Source organism: Leuresthes tenuis, unplaced genomic scaffold, assembly GCF_036924035.1.
Source record: "Leuresthes tenuis unplaced genomic scaffold, fLeuTen1.0.hap1 SCAF_1, whole genome shotgun sequence".
NCBI classification, from domain to species: domain Eukaryota; kingdom Metazoa; phylum Chordata; class Actinopteri; order Atheriniformes; family Atherinopsidae; genus Leuresthes; species Leuresthes tenuis.
Genome location: NW_027325355.1, coordinates 23339720 through 23362300, shown reverse-complemented (window position 1 = coordinate 23362300; position 22581 = coordinate 23339720). Strand labels below are relative to the sequence as shown.

Sequence of the window (22581 nt, the reverse complement as noted above, 5' to 3'; positions counted from 1 at the left end):
TTAAGGGTGATGATGAACTTCCGTCACACGTGTAACAAACAAAACTGTGCAGCACCGGCGGATAGGAGTGGTATTTTGAAGTCTGCTTGTGTGTGAGTGTGAAGCTTATTTCATCAACATGCTTTTGTCTTGTTCCTTCCTAAGAAGCAAACAGAAAGACCTTTGAGAGAAACAAAAGACAGTCATTTGCATACCTGGCTTCTTGCTCAAAGTCTGTTTGAGAGGATAGGAAGCAAAATGAAAAAATGATGCAGACGGCTGGCTGTGCTTCACTGAACATCTTGCCTCGGGTCCAGTCATCAAGAGGCTTTCTTTTCCTCAGACAAATTATTTACTTGGGTATGGCCTTTTAATACAGGAAGGGAGTACCAGATATCATGGGCGCTGCAGCAGGAAGTTTTGACTCTCATGTCAGGACAGTTTTAAACTTCCCCTTTACTGTCACTCTCCAATGCACAGGGAACTGCTGCAGCTACGTAACTATGGCAACGCATCTCGAGTTGGTCACATTTCCAGCTCAGGAAACCCTATGCATCCAAAAGTGATGCTTTGTGGGTACCCTCTGCATTCAAAGCCAGCAGAACTGAGTCATGACTCTGCATTAGTATGTTATGAGTTGAGAGGAGGATACATCCCACACCTCCAGAATCTTAATAATCCAGGTTCTATTTTATGTATTTATCTTAATTCTAGATTTATTCTGTAATTTTCTAATTCGTGGTTGGCTACAACACCATAGCGTATAGCAGGAATACCCACATCAGGTGTGTTGAAGCAGGGAAACGTCTAAAAGCTGCAGGACTTGTGGGTAACTCTGGTGAAGAAGATGCTAATATTTTGGCAAATTTATCTAATTGAGGCAACTGTTGGACACAAAAGTATGTATGCATGTTATTGAATGGGACTAAATCTAATTAGTTATACTGCTGGCATCATCAGAAGCTGCACATTTTATTTATCCGTCTAAAATATCCAATATGCTCTTAAATAATCCGTGCATTATTCGTTCCTTCGTTTTTCCAAATAAAAACAAAAATAAGAAAACAAAACAACTATTTTTCTCAGTATTCGTTTCCAAAACTAAAATGAAAAATATAGCTGCAAGCAGCGATTGCGGGGTCTAGCAGAACAGCAGGTAAGCCTGCGGCTGCTCAGGAGGGCATCATGAGTCCATAGACCAAGTTTGGTGTTTGAGATGAAATCGTCTTCATCCAGGGATTCCAACGGTACCTCATTTGTCCAATTTGAACCAACGGCTCCAAAGCTATGAGTAAAATAAAGGTTTTCTACTTATAGCGCCCCCACTGGGTGGACGTTCACCAGACTTCTTGGGCCTCTTACAGACTTGGTCATGAGTCTGTGTTATAAGTTTGATGTCAAAAGATTAAATGGTTGCTGAGATACGGCCTCACGTCCTGTTTGGCGCGTCATCGCTGAGTTTGATTGGCTGCTACGGGCAAACGGAAGCGAATATAAAAATTCCACATGATAGCTCTTCTGAGGCTTGGTCTGACGATTCTATGTGTCAAGTCCCGTGGAAATCAGACAATCTGGGTGACCTGTAATGCGTTTTGAAGGTTTTTGACATAATTCAAAATGGCGGAAAATCCAAGATGGCGCGAATGACGTCATAGGGTTCGTTGAACTCGGATATATCCAGGGATTACAACGGTACCTTATTTGTGAAATTTGAACAAACGGGTCCAAAGATATGAGCAAAAATGCATTTTTGCTAAATATAGCGCCACCTAAAGGTCAAAGGTCACCAAAATTCTTGGGCCTCTTAAAATAGCAGTCATGAGTCTGTGTTATAAGTTTGATGTCATAAGACCAACCGGTTGCTGAGATATGGCCTCACGTCCTTTTTGGCGTCGTCGCCGCTAACTTTGATTGGTTATAGTGGGTGAACAAAGTCGAAATTGAAAAATCCGCTTCCTACCTTTTGTGCGGATTGGTCCAAAGATACTATGTGCCAATTTTCATGAGAATCGGTCAAAATGTGTGAACGAAGAATCCTTTTGAAGGTTTTCTACAAAATCCAAGATGGCGGAAAATCTAGTCAGACGGAAAATGATGTCAAAAGTTATTTAGCTGAATGTGCTTCAAACTTTGACATGTTGGTGGCGCTAGAGAGTTTAGATTTTGGGCACCAAATTTGTTGAGTTTGCTAATGGGAATGTCCTAAAAATATGGGCCAAATTTCACAACTTTTTACCATTGCGTTAATGGGGCTGCCATAGACTTCAATTGCAGCGGAAAGTAGAAGAATAATAAGAAAAGCTACTAAAACAATAGGGTTCTGCAGCTTCGCTGCTGGACCCCTAAAAACAGACAACGACCGTTTCCTGTTTCATCCAATTTTGATCTGACCCTTCGCTAAGCCCCGCCCCCCTTGGTTACTGTTGCTACGCCAGTTAAGCTTTGCCTCCTGGAGCGAGACACATGGAGTTCGATATAGCGTGATCGCAAGGGGAGACCCGTAGATTGCTGCTCCAGAGGAAGCAGGGCGTCCCTTCACAAATGCTGAAAGATATCAGTAAGTCAGAACTTGTCTCTATCTGTTAGTATTTGTTTTGCTTAAATGTCACACAGTTGGCTCAAGGTTTAACGGGGACGTCTTTGTTAACGTTATCACACAAAGCTATGGTTAGCTAACGTTAGCTAGCACTTCAAGTTAGAAGAAACGTAGGTGCTTTTAGTGATTTTGGAGGGATTCAGCTGTTCGTGTGGTCTTCCACACTGATTTATACACACCTAGTATCTTTCTTGTTGCGTCTTGGGCTTGGGGAAGGCATATAGACTGGATATAGACTGTTGGAGTTGCAAGTCCTGTATGCACACCGCTTCGGCATATTGCTTTCTGCGGAAAGCTTGACTGGCCTCTTTTGCATAGTTACGGTTGCTAACGTAGGATTGGACAGAAGCCATTTGTGGGAGGGGCTTATGGAAAAGTCAAAATTGGATGAAACAGGAAACAGTTGTTATCTGTTTTTTCCATTAGTCGTTTGACCATAAAATGAAGTGAAAAAACGAGTCGTTATCCGTTTTTTCATTTTAGTTTTGGAAACGAATACTGAGAAAAAGAGTTTACTTATTTTTGGTTTTATTTGGAAAAAGAAAGAACGAATGATACACGGATTATTTAAGATCATTTTGGTTATTTTAGACAGATAAATAAAATGTGCAGCTTCTGATGATGCCAGCAGTATAACTAATTAGATTTAGTCTCATTCAAGGACATGCATATATACCTTTGTATCCAACAGACGCCTCAATAAGATAAATTTGCCAAAATAATAGCATCTTCTTCACCAGAGTCACCCACATCCGGCAATGAGGGGATTTTTTTTCAGGCTTAAGAAAGAGTCCCACGTTCACAAACAGCTTAATTAATTTGCATCAAATACTAAATTCCTGGATGTATTAATTTTGAGTGAAAGACAGAAACAGAAAGAGAGGAGTGGGGGGGTGACACAGCAGGAGGCAGTGAAATCAAATACAGTGCAGGAAAGTAATGAGGGGCATTAGTGTGGTTTGAAAGATGTAAGCTCGAGCAGGAGGAAGAAACTGCAAATGCAAAATTATTTTGTGTAGCTGTGTCAGTGAATCAATATCTGCTGAGTCACGTTTAAGCAAGTCCCTACAATCAAAACACCGCATTAACCCTCAGAATTTCATGCTCACATGATGTCGTCTTCCAGCATAAAACCATACGACCGGTGAGTTCTGCAGACTCAGTATCTCTCCTCCTTAAGAGTACCGAGCCTGTCTTACAGCTGTATTTCCACCACTTTTTGGCAACTGCAAACAACACAGTTTAAGAAGAGAATAAAAAATGACAAAGCATGTCTATAACCGTCTTGGGTGTTTTTATTCTAGGTCTTTTGACACGTTTCCAATATTAGACGCAGAAGAATAGATTTACAAGATGAACTGCCTCTCAGATAAGTGACTTTTTGCATAAAGTTATGTCGACATGTTTTGCTCAAAATAGAGTTTTAGCAGCAACGGCAGGTTTTATTACGACATACATTCTTCTTTCTTGTAAAATGCGATATTCCCTGTCAACAGAGAGCTCTACAAATCCCACCAAACAACACTGTATCGTTATGTTCAGGTATCAAAGCCCATAGTGGCGGCGGGGGGGCAGCAAAGACTACAGGGGTCCTCCAGAGTTCAACAGTCTCACAGCTTCCAGGTAGAAGCTGTTCCTCAGCCTGGTGGTCCTGCTCTTCGATGAAAATGAAGGTACTTAAACCTTCAGCCAACTTCTTCACTGATTCCCTTTGTTAGAGCTCGTGGAAAACACGTGGAAACACTGTTTGAAGCGTAAAAGTTCAGGACAATATGATAGATTTAGTCTTTTTTCGCTCAGTTTATAAAAAACTAAAAGGTTAATTATGCAGATGAAGTGAAAACAGAAGAATAGTTTAGTAGAAGAGAAGCTGTAGAGGGCAAATAAGCCCTTTTATTGTGTGAAATAAACCAAATATATACTCATTATGCATGCAAATTGTTAAAGTAGGCTACTTTCTGGATCATAAGGTAATTTCTCAGCATTAACCAGCAGCCTCATAAATTTCCACCTTTACCACTTTGAGCATTTTGAGTTTTCACTTTAGCTTTCATTGAGTGTTTGCAACCTAACAATTTAAGAGGGAGATTTAATTAAAATGCTCAGTGACAAGCTCAGAAAACAGCTTTAGCAAGTGGGGAAATATGTGCCCCCGGGCTCCCCTTAACTTCAGTGGCTTATTTTCAAAAGGTCACATATGTGAGGTAAAAAAAGGATATTTAATTCAAATGTAAGTGTTGCCACGGGAGTTTCTCCAACAACTCAAGAGAATGTTGTTAATCACACTCAACACAATCCCCTTTTCTGTATTAACCTATGACCACAGTCTTGCTGCTTTCTTGGTCCAGAAAGAGCAGGATGGTGACCTTCTCTGCAGCAATCAGGTGACCTTTTCTCATGAGGGTACAGCCTCACTCCACCATTACCTAAATGAGTCACATCACTGAAGGTCGAACATGGAAAAGCAACAGAAAAGCCACAAACCTACACAAAGACTAAATAAACTCACATACACACTCAGACTGCATTCAAAAGCATTTCAGAGTAGGCAACTCACTTAATTTTCCATAAACAGCAGCATTATTAAGCCCTTATAGATTTAGGGAAACAAAAAGAAGAATTAAGGGCTCCTCAAGAGACCCCCGAGCATGTAAAGTATCATCAAAGAAATGCAGGGCCTCGCACTCGTCTTGAAAACACCTTTTCAGTGCGTCTTGAACTAATTAATTCTCAATGTCGGGACTCTTGAGGCAGACGGGTTCACAAAGTGTTCAGAGTGGGCTGTGCTTCTTTTTTACAGCTGGTGGCGATGCTTCTGACTTCTACATGTACGCCCTGAAATTAATGGGCTTTGTGATTTATTGCTTGGGCTGAAATTTGACCATAAGAAATGTGAAAGTTAGTTTAGTTCAGACTTGGACTCCTAAGCTGTCTCTCCCCGTATCCCACAGCCACAGCACCTGGTCCTCGTTCTCTAATGAGATGTTGTAATATGGACAAAAACAGGGCTGTTTGGCTTAAATGAGATGGATAAAAACGCTGAATTTAAGTGCCGGAACTTCATATGAAACACGGCAGCGGTGGCATCATGGTCTGGGCCAGGAAAGCTCGTCACCACTGACGCAACAAGGAATTCTGACTTTTACCGATGCATTCGTGTTGTAATCCAATTCTTACATTTTTGTTGCTCCGCTGTTGGCTCAAATGTGGCACACAGAGCCATCAGTGATATACACACATTGTTATTATTTATAGGTTTAATATCACTTGCATTAAGTATAGGTCATGAGTGTGTTAAATTGTCTGTGTGTTGTCTGATCGGGAAAGGTTCGTTTATTGTTTGACAGATGTGGTGATGCAGTGTCTAAATCTCACCAGCAGAGGGCGCGTTTGCTACTTTGTGTACAGCGACAAGGGAAGTCTCGCGAGAATACGCTGTGAGAACGACAACACACACCTGAGTGTGAAGATGTGTGTGGCGTAACGTTGATAAATAATATATAAGACGATATATATGAGACTTTTTCGAATCAAATGTGTAGTCGAGGACAACTTCACTTTGTACCACGCTACACAAACTGTGGCAGAAACGGCGCCGTAAGCATTAGGGATGCAACGGTACTCGGTAAAATATTGAACTGTTCGGTCCACCCTGCACGGGACAATACACCATGATGGACCGCGGGTTTACGGATTCATTTCGCGCTTATTGCTGATCAGTCCACCGTGTGTGCAGGCAGGTGAAAAGCCCTCCCCGCGAGATGTGAGTTTATGGCCAGCACTTGAGAGCAGCGGTGGACTATCCATCGGGAGCACCAGGACATTTTCCGGTGGCCTGATTGCCGATGGTCGGTGGGCCGCCTAGTGGGGGCTGGTCTCTGGTCTGGAGGGCTGGGCTCACAGAGTCTAACAGCGTTTGTTAGACTAATTTACATTGCAGCGCATTGAGAAGGCGGCGTTTGTGTGCTGCGACTAATGGTGCGTTCAAGTTGTACACGAATGTCGGAATTTCTGAACTCCGAGTCAGAATTTTAATTTTACCATTTGAAGGTTGTGTTTAGTAACTGTTAACTTGAAAGAAAAATGTTATATTGTTCAGTAGACCCGTAAAACTGGTATGTTTACAGTTTTTGCTGACAAGCAAAATAAAGAGAGAATTCTGGGAGAAAAATTGTTCTCTTTACGCACAAAACATGTACCGAAACTGAACCGAAACCATGGCCTAAAAACCGAGGTACGACCGTGGGTTACCTGTACCGTTGCAACATTAGTTCCACGTCTCTACGACCCCAAACAAAAAGTAGTCGACTTTGTGCTCCTTTCCGATTAATCGATTAGTCGACTTGGTTAGGGTTATAAAACGATGGTTAAAGCTGCAATACATTCATTTTACGACATGCAGTGACTCTCACACCCACTAGAGGTCGCACATTTGTCAAACGGCCCATGGGGATGTGGTTAAGAGTCGGACATCTTAATGCTACCCGACTGAAAACAACCGTCTCGGCCTCTGTCAGCGTCTAACAACTTAAAAACTATAGATTGTAACACCACAGCATGTTTTAAAAGAAGACAAATGTAAGTGTTGCATGTTTTGTGGTGAGAAACCACCTCCACCCTCCTGTTTGTGCTGCACAGCTCCACCCTGCCTTCTGGTTGTGAGTTTGAGCAACTTCTTGTGTGCTGCCACAGCTCTGTACATGCAGCACTCATGTTTTCCCAGCCATCTGTCACATCGTTCATCATTCCTGCTCCTGGTGGTGGCGAGCTTTTGCCATCCATCAACCTGCTCAGTCCCAGTCCTGCAACCTGCTGCTACATGCTTTCCCGCTTGCTGTCTGCCACCGGGTCCCTCCTTCCCGTTTCCACGGTGCTCTACTCAGCACTGATGCAACAGCAATTTACAACCAAGGTGCAGGCAGGAGAAGGCCTGTGCTGATTTACAGTCAACTTGAGAAAACCAGAGCAAAGGATGAGAGTATTATGGGGATTTATTAACAAAACATCATAAAATACTCCTTCTCATCGAGATGCAGGAGGCATTTCAAGGCTTCAAATTCCTCTGGCTAATGCCCATAATTAATATCATAAAGATAACTGCCCTGATATGATGCAGTCACAGGCTCTAAGGCTGTTGGCACATTTAATTCAAACAGGCTGAAACGTTTAGAGTCATTATATATGGCAAATGAATATGAGAATGGTTTAAGTATGCATGACATTTTTAAACACTGCTTTAATTATGCACCAATTAGTCACTGTAAGCTCCAATAAAAAGTTATGAATTTAAATCATTTGAACACAAAAGTAGGAGCATCAGCAAATACTAATTCAACTGTTTATAATTCATTTTACTGCCTTTTCAAAGCATTGTTGGAGCAAAGGCAGTTCAACGTTTTATTATCCAGCCAACTACAACCGTCTATTTATAACATTGTCCTCACTTGAGGAAAAAATACTTTCTTGATAAATTACAGTTTAATTCAATAAAATGGCCCAAAAAATACATTTTCTAAGATAGTTGGGGTGGATAAAATGAGCAGGACACATCAACAGAAACGGGGCCGAGGGAATGAAACGCAATGTTCTTTTTAAGCTTTAAGAGTCTCCCCCTAAAAGGCACCGAGCCTTTGATGTTTATTCCCTGCATGTGAGTGTTTATCATTGACAGATGGATAGCTATATTCAAATATGTGCATGTGAGTGAATCTGTTGGCCTGTGCCGGTTTGCGTTGGTCGTAAGTAAAGAGTCCCTGCCACAAAAATAGCTGCTTCCCTGTTTTTGGAGGGTGAAGAAGTCCTTCAAGATGTATGGACTCAATTATTCAGAGGGTCCGGGATGCACTCTTCATTTCTCTCATTCAGAAACGAGATTTAAGTGCAAACGCAGGTTTGTTGTGGAGCTGAAGTTATGGGGGATGAATCAAAATGTCCAAGGTCCAGCGTGCACTTACTCTTTTTCCTCCCTCGCCCATTCATACTTTACATCCATAATTCAAAAGGGACATGGAGGTTTCTTGGCTGATTCGTCATTTGCATGCACGAAGCGAGCTTTTATGCAAAAACACACCTGTTTTATCAGCCTTGATCACCTAAGTGGAGCTGCAGGATATAAAACATCCCATCACCTCTGATTGAGATTTAAGGAGCTCAAACTAGCTGCCAAAATTAGATCCAGGAGGAAATGTATCCTTTTAGAGAAGAAACGTGATAAGATAAGAAACCATTGTTGATTAATTCGAGTGTTTAACTGTCACAGTGGATTGAGTTTCACAAAAGCTTCTTATGATTGTCTTTAAATGACACATTTCCATGAATTCCATGTCCCTGTCACACGATTATGTTCTTTTTGATAATTGGCCGATTGTGCAGCAATTATTCATTTAGGCCTTAAGATTAATATATATTTAAAAAGACATCATGGGGAGAAGGAGAATCATCAATAAGTACAAAGAACTTTGTTAATTTATCGTCTGCAGAGCAGATTATTGGAAAAAGACCTCAGCCTGTAAAGTTCAAAGAGAGAAACCACTGTTGGACGCCACCGTGATCAATACAGCCACACGGGCTCAGGAGGGACTTGGAAAACCATTTTAACTCATCACAGTCCACCTCTGCATCCTTTAATGTGACCTGAAGCTGTTTCAGACAAAGAGGAAGCCATGTTTCAACACATGAGCTCATCTCAGATGGACAGAAAGACAGTGGACTCGTGTTCTGAGGTCAGATGAGTCCATGTTTGAGCTGCTTCTGGGAAAAACTGATGAGAAAGAGCATCCAGGCTGTTCTCAGAGAAAGGTGTAAAGCCAGCGTCTGTGATGGTGTGGAGGGCTTCATCTGTGTGAAGGTAGCACTGATGCAGAGCTGGATGTTGGAGGTTTGGAGAGACAGATGCTACCATGAAGGTAGCGTCTTTACCCGGGAGGTTCGTGGTTATTTCAGCAGGTCGATGTCGGGCCTCATTCTGCAGGACCTCCAGCAGCTTCATACACTCAGAGTGTGTGTGCTGGACTGTCCTGCCTGCACACATCTGTCCACATCTGTCTCCTGCTGCAGATGTTTGGAGCATCATGAAGAGGAGAACCAGACAACAGCAACCAGGGCCTGTCGAGCAGCTGGAACCTGGGATTCCTCTGAAAAACTGCAGCGATCAGTATCCTCATTAAAAAACGGTTCTTTGGACATGTATCTGTCTCACAAAGCTTCAAACGGGAACCAATGACAGATCTCCTTCACCAACTGTTCTGGAAATGGGCTTCGTGGATGAATTGGTGACCCGGCACCTTTTTCATCATCCCAGAATTAAAAACCCAAACCAGGCCGTTTCCGTGCCGACCCAATCCGCACGTCCCACTGAAACAATGATTACGGCGCTGATTGCCCGCTCCCAGAAATCTGTAAACAAAATAAGAACGTGAGCGATCATAAATTAAAACCGGGCTGCTCTGAATCGCTGTGACCTGCTTTCTGTTTTGGGTCAGTAATAACATCTTGGGTACGCTCGTGCTGACTAATGGATGCAGGATCTCTGTGCCAAGATGACTGAGAGCTGTGAGAGATTGATGGCGTGCCAGTGAGAATAATAATCTGTCCTCTCCATCTGAGTCACTGTCCCTTCTTCTTTGTCTCTCTTTTTCTTTTAATTACGAAATGATAGATGTGTTCATCGTCGATAATGTCAAGGACTCAAAATGTCGGTTGGTTCATCCTTGCAAAGGACGACCTTGATGTCAAACCTGGACCGGCGAGGATTTGCAAAAGCGGGAGATGAAAATGAGCTCTGAAGCCTCGGCCGACGGCACCGAGTGGAAGTGGAACAAAAAGGGAAGGATCTCGATGAGCAGATGTGATCAAAGCGGGGGGAAAAGAGGCAGAAAAAGTCTGGAATCACCCGCAGACGACTTGTCCTTCGGTGGGTTTATCAGTCTGAAGCCTAAAGATGTTCACAGCCACGCACGTGAGGAGCGTGCACGCTGCTTTTTGTCTCCAACAGTGCAAACACACTCTGAAATGCTGCATCTGTCAAACAGGGGCAGAGACAGCTCTTCAGATTATTCATGTACACAGATTTATCTGGACTAATGTAGACAGCTGCCTGTGTTAGACGAACCAGTCTCTCTCCACTCGTCTGTGAAATGACAAAGAAAATGGAGTCACAACTTCGACAATGTGAGTGGATGACAATTTAGATGAGTAAGACAGCAGCTCATCGAGGGTTAATCGTATGGATCCGTCGGTCAGGAAACAAACAACCTCAGAAAAAAAACTACCTTCACATTGATTTCTTTTTAAATGTTTGTTTTCTAACTTAAAGCAAACTCACACATTGACTAATTTATCCACTCATTGGCAGTTGCACCTGTTTCACTGCAAGAGGACACGTGCGGTTCATCGAGTGATGAGGATTAATTACCAGTTATGTCCTGGCTCTGATCCCAGTCCGAGTCCTTTACTCTTGGGCACGCGCCTGTACTCGGCCCGATCCAATACGTGCAGAGGCGTGTGAACGCTTCTTTAAACGCACATCCGACACTGCCATCGAGTAACAGCCAGAGCTTGTTAAATTCTGTTTATAGTTGATTCAAATTGAAGCCAATTAACTTAATTTATGTTCAATTTTAAGGTGACCGATAGGTTTCGTCTTGCTAGAAATGGGACACGTGCACTCACGCCACTTTTTTTAGGCACATCTGTTCAATTGCCTGTTAACAGAAACAGCTAATCAGCCAATCACATGGCAGCAACTCGATGCATTCAGACATTTGGAGGTGGTGAAGACGACTTAATTAAATTCAAACCGAGCACGTTTTTTGGGGTGCAATTGCCTTTTTAATGGGACATTGAAGGGCACTCCCAAGTGTTGCGTCAAACTCGCTACTTTTAAAACACTCGGAGGCTCCACCCAGACGAAACTTTCCCCGTATGTAAAGACCTGGGTCTCTACACGTGAACCCAAACGTGGGGAACTATTTTGTGTACAAGAAGTCTATTAAATTAAAGGTTTTAAACAACTCACTTCTCGCTGTCGGGAGTTTCCGCTCTCCGCCATCTTTGTAGTCCAAAACAGTCGATTTTCCGGCTTTTGATTTTAGTATCGTTTGATGAGGCTCAAATACAAGGATAATATTGTTTTTCACTGACCACAAAACAGTTATTTGAATAGATAATGCCACAAAAGGCTAAGCTGTCATCTGTTTAATTGCAACAGCAACTTAATGGGATTTCCTGCATTGGAGTCCATTCATTCGGCGATCGACTGTTTTGGACTACAAAGATGGCGGAGACCGGAAAGAAGTGAGTTGTTTAAAACCTTTATTTTAATAGACTTCTTGTACACAAAAATGTTCCCCACCTTTGGGTTCACGTGTAGAGACCCAGGTCTTTACATACGGGGAAAGTTTGGTGTTGTGTTGAGCCTCCGAGTGTTTTAAAAGTAGCGAGTTTGACCGAAAATGTCCCTTTAAAAAGGCAATTGCACCCCAAAAACGTATATGCTTGATCTCACAAATGGCACTTCCATCGTAATTTTGCTTTTCAGAGGAATATTTAAGGTTTAATACATTAAGTTTAATTCTGGCGCTAGTTTTGCTTTAAGTGACTTTGAACGTGATGTGGGTGTTGGTGCCTGATCTGGTGATCTACTGGGTTTTTCCATCTCTCAGGTTAACAGATTGGTCCAAAAAAAAAGAGAAAATATCCAGTTGTGTGGACAAAAATGCCTTCTTGATGTCAGAGAGCTCCAATCACCACTCGTTACAACCAAGCTGTGCAGGACACCATCTCTGAACGCACAACAGATGAGCTACAGCAGCAGAAGACCACACCGGGTGCCACTCCTGTCAGCAAACAACAGGAAACTGAGGCTACAGTTCGTTCAGGATCTGGAGAAAAGATGACTGGAAAAACGTTGCCTGGTCTGATTGGTCTTGATTTCAGCAACGGTTCAGGCTGCTGGTGGTGAATGCTCATCTTTGAGCATCGTTTATACGCCACAGCCCATCTGAGTGTTGCTGCTGACCATGTCCATCCCTTTATGAGCACAGTGCACCATCTTCTGATGGCTACTTCCAGCAGGATAATGCACCATGGCACAGAGCTCATCTCAAACTGGTTTCTTGAACATGGCGATGAGTTCCCTGCACTGCAATGGCCTCCAGTCACCAGATCTCAATCCAACAGAGCAGCTTTGGGATGGATGGATTCGCATCATAGATGTGCAGCCGACAAATCTGCAGCGATCATGTCAATATGGACCAAAATCTCTGAGAAATGTTTCCAACACCTTGTTGAATCTATGCCACGAAGAATGAAGGCTGTTCTGAAGGCAAAAGGAGGTCCAACCCGAATACTATCAAAGTGGCCGGTGAGTCTGTGACATGTGCTTCTTCCTTGTTGCTTTCACTGTCCTTTTAGTTGTATGTGGGCTAAAAGGAGAGTAAATTAGATCAAAATTCACATTTAGATGAGATAGAACAAGAAACAACTAATCATTGTCAGTTCAACCAAAACTGGACTTTTAAAATGTAAACAAACATGTTAGTCCGACCGAAATCGAATAAAATTGAGCTTTTCAAATCAGATACTTTTAACAAATGTTCAAAAAGTCACTTTAGTTAGTTTCTTTGTGTCATTTCTTAGTTTTCTTTTACCAAAACAACCTTGATCTTCATTTATTCTCATTTAAGCCCATACTTGTGTTGTTTTTATATGCAAATGACCAATTAGGGGAGGGACTGCAACCATTGGAGGCTGAAAATGGAGTGAAATGTGCCCACTTCACCAAGACTGAGACACATAAAAGAGAACCATAAAATCTAGCCACAAGAACGCCTATTAACATTTGTCTTTGAAACCCTCACATCTTTCTGGCCTCTGGTTTTCCAGGTTTCCATCACTTCGGACTGCACCACCACAAACTGGTTATTTTCTTTTCTTCAGCACTTTTGCTTTAATGGCTTTTTTTTATTTAATTAAATTGTTTTAAAGGGTCCAGAGCTGCAGAAGGCCAGGTTTTACTGCAGCCTCCTCTTTTCTTTTACCAAGCAAAAAACACCTTTTTTTGTCTCAGCGGGCCACAGAATTGATGATTAAAAGACTTGTGACGTGTCTGATTGAGTTGAAATGTTGGTACTAGAACTTCCTGGACAACATTGTGGTGAACAATCTTAAGCAATCTTTGGAAAAGGGGACCGTGTTACGATTTTGGAGGAAAATAACAGACATTCTGCAGAAAACGTCAAACCAACGGTTGACGAAAACATCTTTATGCATTTCTGTCAGTTCATTCATTTCATTTCCAGCCAAAACATCATTAAGAAAAGTGCAAAACAAATAAAACTGTTATCAAAGGAGATGTATAATTTCCATTTAAATTCAACAGAACACAAACGTTGGCATAAATAAGATTCATTTGAGTTTAACTAGTCAATTTTTTAGGAGTTGGGATCATATGAATACAATTATAATAAATGGACTGAATTGGATTGGAGTGTATCTAACTGGACTTATGTTAAACTTGTTTATTTACTTCCTCTTTAAAGTGCTTTTGGGATAACTTGTCGTAAATTGGCACCATATGAACACACATTAACTTTCTTTTGTGTTTTATTTTAATCTCATTTTATGTTTTATTCATTTACTTGAAAAATTAGGTTTTTGGATGCAAAAGACATGAAGTTAATAGAAAGAAGAATGCTTAAAATTTTGTAGTGTAAAGCCTTTAATTCTTCCTCCACGACTGCTTGCTTCGGTCAGCAGTTGAACGCTAACATTAGCGCATCTTAAACTGAGGCACTTCTACATTAAAGCAGCACTAGAGAAGTTTAAACCTGAAAAGTATGAGCTTCGGACTCGTTTTGCTGCACATCTACCTTTATTATTCACATTCCAGGGTCTGAAACTGCCCTGGAGTGCCGGGAGGCTGAACTACCGCGGTTCACACCTTTGGCTTCCAGCCTGTCACATGACGTTATTTTGCTTTATGGCACCAAGTAACGCACCAGCAACTAGATAAGAACACATTGAAAAGTAAAAAGGTGCAGCAACACTGCAGGAGTGAGGACAAAGATGAAGTGTATGCACAAGAATAAACATCAGATTAGATTTTACTGCTGGAGAGAGCTCAGAACAGCAGGATGATGGATGCAGAGTTAGCTTCTTTGTTGCTATGAGTAATAGCTGATCAGCTCTCTTGTTGTGTTGCCTTTGCTTTGCTCTGTCGGTGAAGATGCCGGCGTGCAGGTTTTAAATTGATGAAAAGAATTTAAATTGAATTCTGTGTCGGCTGTAAATCGGAGGAGGTTGAAGCTTCCAGTAATAAAACTCATTAAACATGTTTATACTCTCCTGACATTCGCTCTGCATCATGACGAACAGGAAACAAGCAACCTTACAACATCAACATGTTAATGCGTGTTGTGTTTTCCAACAGAAATTGAAACGTAATTATGACCTGAACATTATCTCTGCCTCTGAGGAAGCCTCAGTTAGCACCTCAGAACATTTAATTTCTGCATTTTGTCTTTTAGAAACCATGCTTTATTATCACATATATCAGAGTATAAGAAAAATATTCAGTCTTATTCTCGTTAGGTCCTGTAACATTACCCTCTTTACACATTTGGTGCCTTTGAGAGGTGTCTTTGTCAGCCTCTTAAAGGGGAACTCCGGTATTTTTAAACCTCAACCTTATTTCTGGCATGAAACACGTTCATCTACTCACCGAGAACAGTTTGGTGAAAGTCGGCGTCCTTCAGAAGATATTTAGATCCCTTGAGATCCATATAACGGGAAAGAGCAAGGCATAGAAAATACAGCCTCTAAATATCTAAATAAGGCATTATCTGTCTTTATTTCACCAATACATTAAGCCGAATGAATGAACGTGTGCTATAGCTCTGTTAGCTCATAGCTGCTGTTATGTGGCTACTTGCGGCTATAGGAGAGCTAACGGAGGGATTTCTACACAGGCACTCTACTGGGACCACTTCATCCACACGCCCCCCTGCAGCACAGCTTATTCACTCCGTGCTCTGTGACAGTCGGCTAACTTCACACAGAGTTTGCTGCTGATAGTTTTGTGCAACATGGCAGGATATTTATCAGATTCTGACGACGTGAACGATGTCTTTGAGTAAGATGGACGTTCTTACCGGAGTGAATAAACTGTGCTGCAGGGGGGCGTGTGGATGAAGTGGTCCCAGTAGAGTGCCTGTGTAGAAATCCCTCCGTTAGCTCTCCTATAGCTGCAAGTAGCCACATAACAGCAGCTATGAGCTAACAGAGCTATAGCACACGTTCATTCACTCATTCTTCTTAAAGTATTGGTGAAATAAAGACAGATAATGCCTTATTTAGAGGCTGCATCCTCTAAGCCCCGTTCACTCCGTTATATGGATCTCCAGTTATCTAAATATCTTCTGAAGGACGCCGACTTTCACCAAACTGTTCTCGGTGAGTAGATGAACGTATTTCATGCCAGAGATGAGGTCAAGGTTTAAAAATACCAGAGTCACATAAACTAAATATCTGTTCAGATTTACAGAAAACAGCTGATGGGATTGACGACCTGCAGCACGAACAGGCGAGTGTGGTAAAAACATCTAGAACATGAAATCAGCCTCTCCATTGTATCTGTTTAACTGTCCTCTAATAACTTTCACAGCCTATAGAAAATGGTGTCATTCCTCAGTCTGATATTTTCAGCTTTTCAGTTTACCTCAACAACTGTGGCCTTACAATCCATTTCACCCTTTAGATGGAGGGGTCATCATCACAGTTTTACATTATTAAACCCTTCATTTGCCGCTTGAGTGGAGCACTGTTTTCAGGTTGAGTTTAATGGTAAAATCATGGCCAATTTAACATTGAGCAATCTTGAGTGATTTCTAGCATCCATCGGAAGAGATGTGTTTGTTTCCACTGAGTGTTGCAAAAAGCCAAACTGTGACCCAGCTGTTAATGTGGCAGTTTTAATAGCTGCCCTCCACTTCCAAAGAGATGAAAATTGTCTCTGACATTTCACTCAGATGTGAGCGGCGCAGAGCTTTCACCGGAGTTTAAAAGAAGCAGCTCCTCTCTGGCTGACGGCCAAAGACTGTAGTGCAGGTATTACTGATCAGCAGACCAAACCGATGTCATATTTCCATCACGTTCTCCAGCACTTAAGGCTTCTGAGGTTATTAAATCATCTTCTTACTGCAACTTTAATGGCGTCTGGCATGAGAAAGTGGAAGGAAACTCACATCAAAGAGCAACTTGTGAGGAAATGTGTTACTGATCAATTTAATGGAATTTATGAGACAAAAATAAGACCTGAAAATGTCTTTTTGTTGCGCCGTGTCATTCTACGTCACAGTTTCACCACTGTGTGCAACATTATTTGGTTGTTTACAGCTTTACAAATCAAACTGAGGTAGATGAAGAGATGGACTTCACTCGCCTGCTTCTACCTGCTGATCATGGACCTGTTCATACGTTTGATTTCCATCATCTGTGCAGCCACCAGATCCTCTGGTCACAGCACTGTTGGTGTGCCAAAGCAACTCTGTACAAAGGTGCCAGAACTGTGAGTTCAGCATCTCCGACACCGTAAAACGCTGCTTTCTGTCATGTGCATCCATGTTTAAACTCCTCCACATCTAAATACTCTCATTTCTACACTTTCAGGAGGTACATTTCCAGGTCACTTGTGTCGCTAAATGACAAGTTGCTCCTTAGTTTACTTGAGTTTTCATTAAATCTGGCCAGCATTAGCACTGCAGCAGGAAAAAAGCAGAGGATGTGCACAGTAACGTTGACTTGTGAACGGCTGTACTTCATATTTTTGTGTTTTTAAGGTTGTTAATCAGTTCTTGTTTTGTTTCTTTGATATAAGTCTGACTCTATAACTGATAATAAGTTAAAGTAAACCCTGAATTAACAGTAAAGTTAAAGTTAGAGGCCCGTTTGTTCTGTTTTCAGGGCTGTTTTTACATCTGATTGGACAGCTGCAGAAGAAGTTTGGTTCGAGTTATATATCAAACTGTACCTCTCTCTCTCGGTTTCATGCACAGAACATGTAGTCGTAATAATTTCTACGCTCGGCTGAGACATACTGGCTTCGCTCAGCTGCAGAGTGCCAATGCCACCCACTCACTGGCTCGAGCACAGAGGACAAGAACACAGCGTTGATGTCAAAGTGTGTCCATCTCTGTCGGGTAATTCACTGACTCTCACAGCACCAGCGAGAAAAACCCAGCACTTTTGCACGACTTTAAAGCTGCTAATGCTGGTTAATCACTCAAGCATTCATCTCTGCATGTCCTAAATTTCTATCTGCTTCATTTGGCGTTGCATCGTCCCAGCCAGTGCCCATTATCATCGCAGCAAATGAGGAAAGATAATGTGCTTTGTTCAAAGGCAGATGAGAAGCTTCCAGGAGTTTGAATACGTCGAATACAAGGCCGTCTCCAGGACTGAACCACTGGAGGTGGCCGGGTGTGTGTTTGCATGCGTTTTATCAATTCAGATCATGAATCTAATACCCCCCCCCAGAGTTTTGACCTGGTTTTTCATGTGGAAGTCGCATATTCAGACAAAAGGAGTGATTGAACATGTTAAACAAGGACTGGATAGTGTAGTGGATCTATCTGTAGTGGTATGATTGCCACCTTTAGTGTGGGAGACCTGGTTTCACACTGCATGAAAGGTACTACCTTTACCCTATCTGCAAATAAACATGCAGACAAAGAGGGACGAGTCCAGTCGACCATGACAGGGTTTAGCTGTTCAGACTTCAGGAAAGTCACTGGAATGTCGCAGTCGTATCTCGTTCCCCACAGAAACAGAAAGTCTGGGCTCCCACCGTGAGCTGAACGCAGGGACCTGCTGCAGGCTGCAGGTGTTGCATCTTATAAACAAGGTACATGAGATTCAAAGAGCCTAAAGATGGACAGTTAAGAGTCAAAAAATGCAAAAACAGAAGTGCACACCCCAAAATAAAGTGGGGACATCATCAAAATGCATGTAAATGAGTCAGAATTAAATTATCCAAATGTAATCCCTGCTTAAATTCCTTCCTTTGGGCCCAACATGCTGAAGTTTAACCCAAAAACTGTCACAAAGTTTTGGCTGATAATTGAAAACAACAGCTGGGAATTAAAACTTCACGCGTTTTTGTGTTTTAAAGCTGTTCTGAGGACAGGCGGTGTCCAAACTGCAGCTAAAATGACACGATGCACCGGTTAATTGGGCTTTAATTCTCCATGTAAATTGCTTCTGTCTCTATGTAAATAAATATGAAATTAAATGTAATAGTGCCAACTGCCAAAACCAAATCAGTCAGCCCTGGAATCGGGCTCATAGTTGTTTAACACTGGAAAATGTGGTGGTTTTCAGCTCTGTCGAGTCACACTAAAGAATGCAGTCATACAAAGCCACATCATCTTTTCCAGGAGAAAAAATGTTGATGGGATCTCCCAGATATCAAGGTTATGTCGCATCAGTAAGTCGTGTCCCCTTCTAAGTGCTCCGACTCATGAATGGCACAAACTATTTCTTCATCGTGAGGCTCAGGAGCGTCTTCGTCAGTTTGTAATCATGAGAAAACATATATTAAATATATATATATATTATATGAGATCAAATAGGAAAAAAGACCTTGATGACTTGCAGCAAGCAAACCCAGAAACTACAATGTTTTGATGATATGGTTCTGCAACAACGGCTGGAGACACTGGGTGGGTTTGATGGAAGTACAGCAGTTTAATATGTTATTTTGCACACATTAAAATGTCAACAATGCAGAAACGTATTACATACTGTGAGAAAAGCAGAAATGGAAAACTAACAAGCTTTGAAGTGAATATCTGGTCTGAGCTCCTTTATTCTCCAACACAGCCTGAACCCTCTGAGACCAGCTTTCTGTCATTTCTTTAAGGAGTCTTCAGGAATAGTTCTCCAGGCTTCTTGAAGGACATCCCAAAGCTCTTCTTTGGATGTGGGCTGCCTTTTGTTCCGTTCTCTGTCAGATGATCCCACACTGCTTCAATAATGTTGAGGTCCGGGCTCTGGGGAGGATTCATCCCTCCATAAGACCTGTTGCCACTGATTTTCAGTCCACTTCTTGTGTCATTTGGCACAGCTCAGCCTTTTCTCCCTGTTTCCCTTCCTTAAGAACGGCTTCTTGACAGCCACCCTTCCATGGAGACCATTTCTGATGAGGCTTGGGCCAACAGTAGATGGATCAGCTGAAGGTCCAGATGCATCTCTCAGGTCCTGTCAGGTCACAGCTGGATTTTTTCCTCTTTCTTAAGGACATCACTTTCAGATCCTGTTCATCTGCTGGAGATAGTTTTTTAGGCCTGACACTTCTTCTTTTGTCCTCCACTTGTCCAGTTTCCTCAAATGTTTTAAGGACACACTGCACACCATGCTGAGATATGCCAAGTTTTCAGCTAATAGCTCTTTGGGAATCACCTTGTTGCTGCAGAAATCCTATTTTCTGTCTGTCAAACTGTGTTTTCTTTGCTGTTTTTCATAGATGCAACTAAAGAAATGGGAACAAATGATGTGTCTTTGTGACAGGCTGCTGGCAACAAAGTGCCTAAAGATCCAATTTAAAACTGATTCTTTGCTAACTTGTCTGTTCTGTGTCGACACAACACTGGTTCATCCCTTGAGTTAGGAGCCTTTTTATGCCTGAATGATTCATATTGGACTGAAAATGAGTGAAAAAGCAGCCAGTGTTCAAACAAAAAGTTTAAAAGACCTTCAAAAAAGTCTGGAGAACTCTCAGTGAAGACCACTTTCAACAATTACGTGTAACTCTGGCTGCTTGGAAGCAAAATATCAAGAAAGGAGGCGTAGTTATGCATAATCTGTGTATTATAATTTAATTTTACAGAGACAAGATGCCAAATGCAGTGACATATAACAGATTTTGCTCCAGTGCAGTGTTATAAGTCTCTATAAGTAACTAAACAAATGAAGGTCAGCTATAGATATTCCAAACATCACATTTATGCATGAGCTATATGTGCAGTTGATCCATCTCACCACAGCACGAAGCATTTTAGTGGTTTTTGTCCGTAGTGTTGATTGATGTCTTTTGTTAACAGCTATGTGATAATAAGCAGGTTCCTGCAGGAAAAAGGACATCATGGTAAAATAAGCCCCTTCATTGTTGTCAAGAGCTTCCGATTTACTGCTGTATCACCCTACAGGGGCTTCAGCTGGAGTAATGACCAGGTTGCTGTTCATTATCCTTTTACTGTGGAAATCACAGCATTGTGGCAGAGTGGACAGAGTAGAACAATCGAATACAAGAGCTCTGCAGCAGAAATTTGAGAGTCTGGAGGCGGGTGCAGTCTCTGATGTCTCCTCTACATTGACTAGTCCTTGTTGGATGAGTTCATTATATGGATCATTAAAAGCATCATTAATATGATGATAAGACTTGTTAGAAAGGCGACGCTTCTTCTCGCTCGGTATGTAAACAGGAAGCTTCGTTTTACAGGCTCAGCCTTTAAAGGGGAACTCCGGTATTTTTAAACCTTATTTCTGGCATGAAATACCTTCATCTACTCACCGAAAACAGTTTGGCGAATGTCCGCGTCCTTCGGAAGATATTTAGATAACTGGAGATCGTGTATATCCATATCAGGGGAAAGAGCAGGACAAAGACAACACAGCCTCCATCCATTATCTGCCGCTTATCCGAGGGTCGCGGGGGCAGCAGCTTAAACAGAGAAACCCAGATGTCCCTGTCCCCGGCCACTTCCTCCAGCTCTTCCGGGGGGACCCCGAGGTGTTCCCAGGCCAGCCGAGAGACATAGTCTCTCCAACGTGTCCTGGGTCTCCCCCGGGTCTCCTCCCAGTGGAACGGGCCCAGAACACCTCCCCAGGGAGGCGCCCAGGGGGCATCCTAACCAGATGCCACCTCATCTGACTCCTCTCAATGCGGAGGAGCAGCGGTTCTACTCCGAGCTCCTCCCGGATGACTGAGCTTCTCACCCTATCTCTAAGGGAGGCCCAGACACCCATTTCGGCCGCTTGTATTCACGATCTCGTTCTTTCGGTCTCTCCCCACAGCTCGTGACCATAGGTGAGGATGGGAACGTAGATTGACCAGTAAGTAGAGAGCTTCGCCTTCTGGCTCAGCTCCTTCTTCACAGCGACGGGTCGGTGCAGCAACACTGCAGACGCTGCACCGATCCACCGTCAATCTCACGCTCCATTCGTCCCTCACTGTGAACAAGACCCCGAGATACTTGAACTCCTCCACTTGGGGAAGGATCTCATTCCCAACCCGGAGAGAGCATTCCACCGTTTTCCTCTGAGAACCATAGTCTCGGGTTTGGAGGCGCTGATTCTCATCCCAGCTGCTTCACACTCGGCTGCGAATCTCTCCAGTGAGAGCTGAAGGTCTGACGACGCTAACAGAACCACATCATCCGCAAAAAGCAGAGACCGCCGAGCAGAGGTCGCGAAATCGGACACCCTAAACGACCTGGCTGCACCTAGAAATTCTGTCCATAAAAGTTATGAACAGAATCGTGACAAAGGGCAGCCCTGACGGAGTCCAACTCTCACCGGAAACGTATCCGACTTACTGCCGGCAATGTGGACCAAACTCTGACACCGGTCATACAGCCTCTAAATATCTAAATAAGGTGTTATCTGTCTTTATTTCACCAATACTTTTAGCCTTATGAATGAACGAATGTGTACTAGTAGAGGTGTGTGTAGAAATCCCTCTGTTAGCTCTCCTTTAGCTGCAAGTAGCCACATAACAGCAGCTATGAGCTAACAGAGCTATGAGCTAACAGAGCTATAGCACACGTTCATTCATTCATTCTTCTTAAAGTATTGGTGAAATAAAGACAGATAATGCCTTATTTAGAGGCTGCATCCTCTAAGCCCCGTTCACTCCGTTATATGGATCTCCAGTTATCTAAATATCTTCCGAAGGACGCCGACTTTCACCAAACTGTTCTCAGTGAGCAGATGAACGTATTTCATGCCAG

The 22581-nt window shown here is 42.5% G+C and overlaps 1 protein-coding gene across 1 annotated transcript in view; it reads right to left on the bottom strand.

Moving 5' to 3' along the window:
• Nucleotides 1-22581, bottom strand: part of LOC140273677 (gamma-aminobutyric acid receptor subunit gamma-3-like) — a 111104-nt gene that overhangs the window by 50978 nt on the left and 37545 nt on the right. The window lies entirely within an intron of this gene.